The sequence below is a fragment of the Schistocerca gregaria genome, chromosome 8 (genome assembly GCF_023897955.1).
Source record: "Schistocerca gregaria isolate iqSchGreg1 chromosome 8, iqSchGreg1.2, whole genome shotgun sequence".
In the NCBI taxonomy this organism is placed as follows: Eukaryota; Metazoa; Arthropoda; class Insecta; order Orthoptera; family Acrididae; genus Schistocerca; species Schistocerca gregaria.
Window position 1 is genome coordinate 220,527,850 of NC_064927.1, and position 2,121 is coordinate 220,529,970.

The 2,121-nt window shown below is 43.0% G+C and overlaps 1 pseudogene; it reads right to left on the reverse strand.

Annotated features, from left to right (window-relative positions):
- Window positions 1-1,564: 1,564 nt before the first annotated feature.
- On the reverse strand, window positions 1,565-1,682 carry LOC126285572 (5S ribosomal RNA; annotated as a pseudogene).
- Between the last annotated feature and the right edge of the window lie 439 nt (window positions 1,683-2,121).

Genomic DNA, 2,121 nt, shown 5'->3' on the forward strand with positions numbered 1-2,121 from the left:
AAAATGATATATTGTGGCATGTCCATGAGTAGTGGAACAAAGGGGGCATCAACCCACTCTGCATCATTGCCAGATTTATGCAAGATGGCGGATCCAATATGGCGGCCATAGATGTGGTGATGTTGCAGTGACAGATTCAAATTTTGGTGGGAAAATAGATCAACTGGGCTATCTCCACTAACCTAATTTCACCTGCCTCCCCCTCCCACTCCCCCTTCCCTCTCCTCCACTCCCCTATCCAATCTAGAAATTGGTGGGAAAATGACTGTCGATAGCACAATGCTTGGAAAGTCATGATATTTTGTGAATGTATGAACAAGATGAATACTTACTTACTCCTTGGTGGTACAGTCCATATAGAGTCTTGGCCTCCTGGACAATCTCTGCCCACTCTTCTCTGCTGGCTGCCTTGGCTTCTCGGTCTTCTAAATTCTGTTCTTCTCAAGTTCTCCCCCACATTGTCTAGCCATCTGGTCCTTGGTCTGCCACTTATGCAGCGTCCACCAGATGTTTCTTTAAAAACTCTCTTGATTGTGCTGCCCTCCATCATTCTTTCTATTACTCTTAATTTCTGTTATGATAGTTGGTTTGTTGTGCAACTTTCTGATCTTATTATTTCTGATTCACCAAAACCCCCTATCATTCACTGGCCCAAAGATTTTTGTAAGTATCTTTCTTTCCAGTCTCTGCAACAATTCGTCATCACTTTGGATCCTTGTCCAAGTCTTTGAACCACATATCACCACAGGTGTCACTACTGTATGACACTGTCTCAGCTTCAGATCCCTACTAAGGCTTCCTGCTTCAAATACTTTAATCAATGCAAAGTAGCTCGTGTTACCATCTGTAATCCTTGTAGTATGTATTTCTTCTCTCATATTATTATTCTCGGTTACCAGTGACCCAAGATATTTAAAGCTCTCACAATGTTGATATCCTTTCCCATCAAAAGTCATGCTTCTTTCTCCTTCACTCTACCTTTTCCTAGATGTTAACAAATACTTGTCTTTGAGTGTTTAATTGACAGCCCCATCTCCACTCCATATCTTTCTAATTTTTCAAGCATTCTTCCAGGTCCCTTTTCCTCCTGGTTAATAAAAACAGAATTATCTGCATATGTAAGAACCTGCGTCACTCTATTAAACAGTGTTCCCCCAGGCATTACCCTCTCCAAGGTGACATTAAACAGAATAGTAGAGAGACAATGACCTTGTCGCAGTCCTTGGTTATCTTCAAATGCCTTTGATGAGGTGCCCTCAACCTTTTTTTTACGTACTGTTTACCTCAAAGTCATTTGAACCAGTCTTATTAGTTTGTTGGTACTCCTGCATCTTGCATTACCTTTTGATACTACCATAACTCCGCCCGAACAGGCCATTACGGCCCGATATTGACCGGCTGCCGTGTCATCCTTAGCCCAGCGGCATTACTGGATGCAGATATGAAGGGGCATGAGGTCAGCACACCGCTCTCCCGGCCGTATGTCAGTTTATGAGACCGGTTCCGCTACTTCGCAGTCAAGTAGCTACTGAGTTTGCCTGACAATGGCTGAGTGGACACCGCTTGCCAACAGCGCTTGGCAGTGCGGATGGTCACCCATCCAAGTACTAGCCTCGCCCGACAGCGCTTGACTTCAGTGATCTGACGGGAATCGGTGTTACCACTGTGGCAAGGCCGTTGGCATACTATCATAAACTCGTTTTAAATCAATGAGCAGCTGCAAGGATCTGTCTGAATGTAAAAATCTCATCTTTAGTGAGTCTGTTAGTTTTGGAACGACACTGGTCAGCTTTGTCATGTTAATTACGTATAGGACAGAGTATACCTATATTCCACTGTTCCCACATATTTTCTTTCTGCCATATTTCCACTATAATCTCATGCAAAACCCTTCTTAGTTTTTCTCCACCATATTTTATCATTTCTGCTGTTATTGTTTTTAAGAGTCTTGGTATTAGCGTTAACGTCTTCCAGCGTAGGTTCCTCAACAGTTTCTTGGTTCTCTTCTTCTCTGTTTACTTCCTGCCCCACCTCTTCTGTCATATCAGCATCTACTTCACCTTCGTTTCCCGATTCTTGTTCAATAGTTCACTGAAATACTCCACCCATCTGTCTGAAATC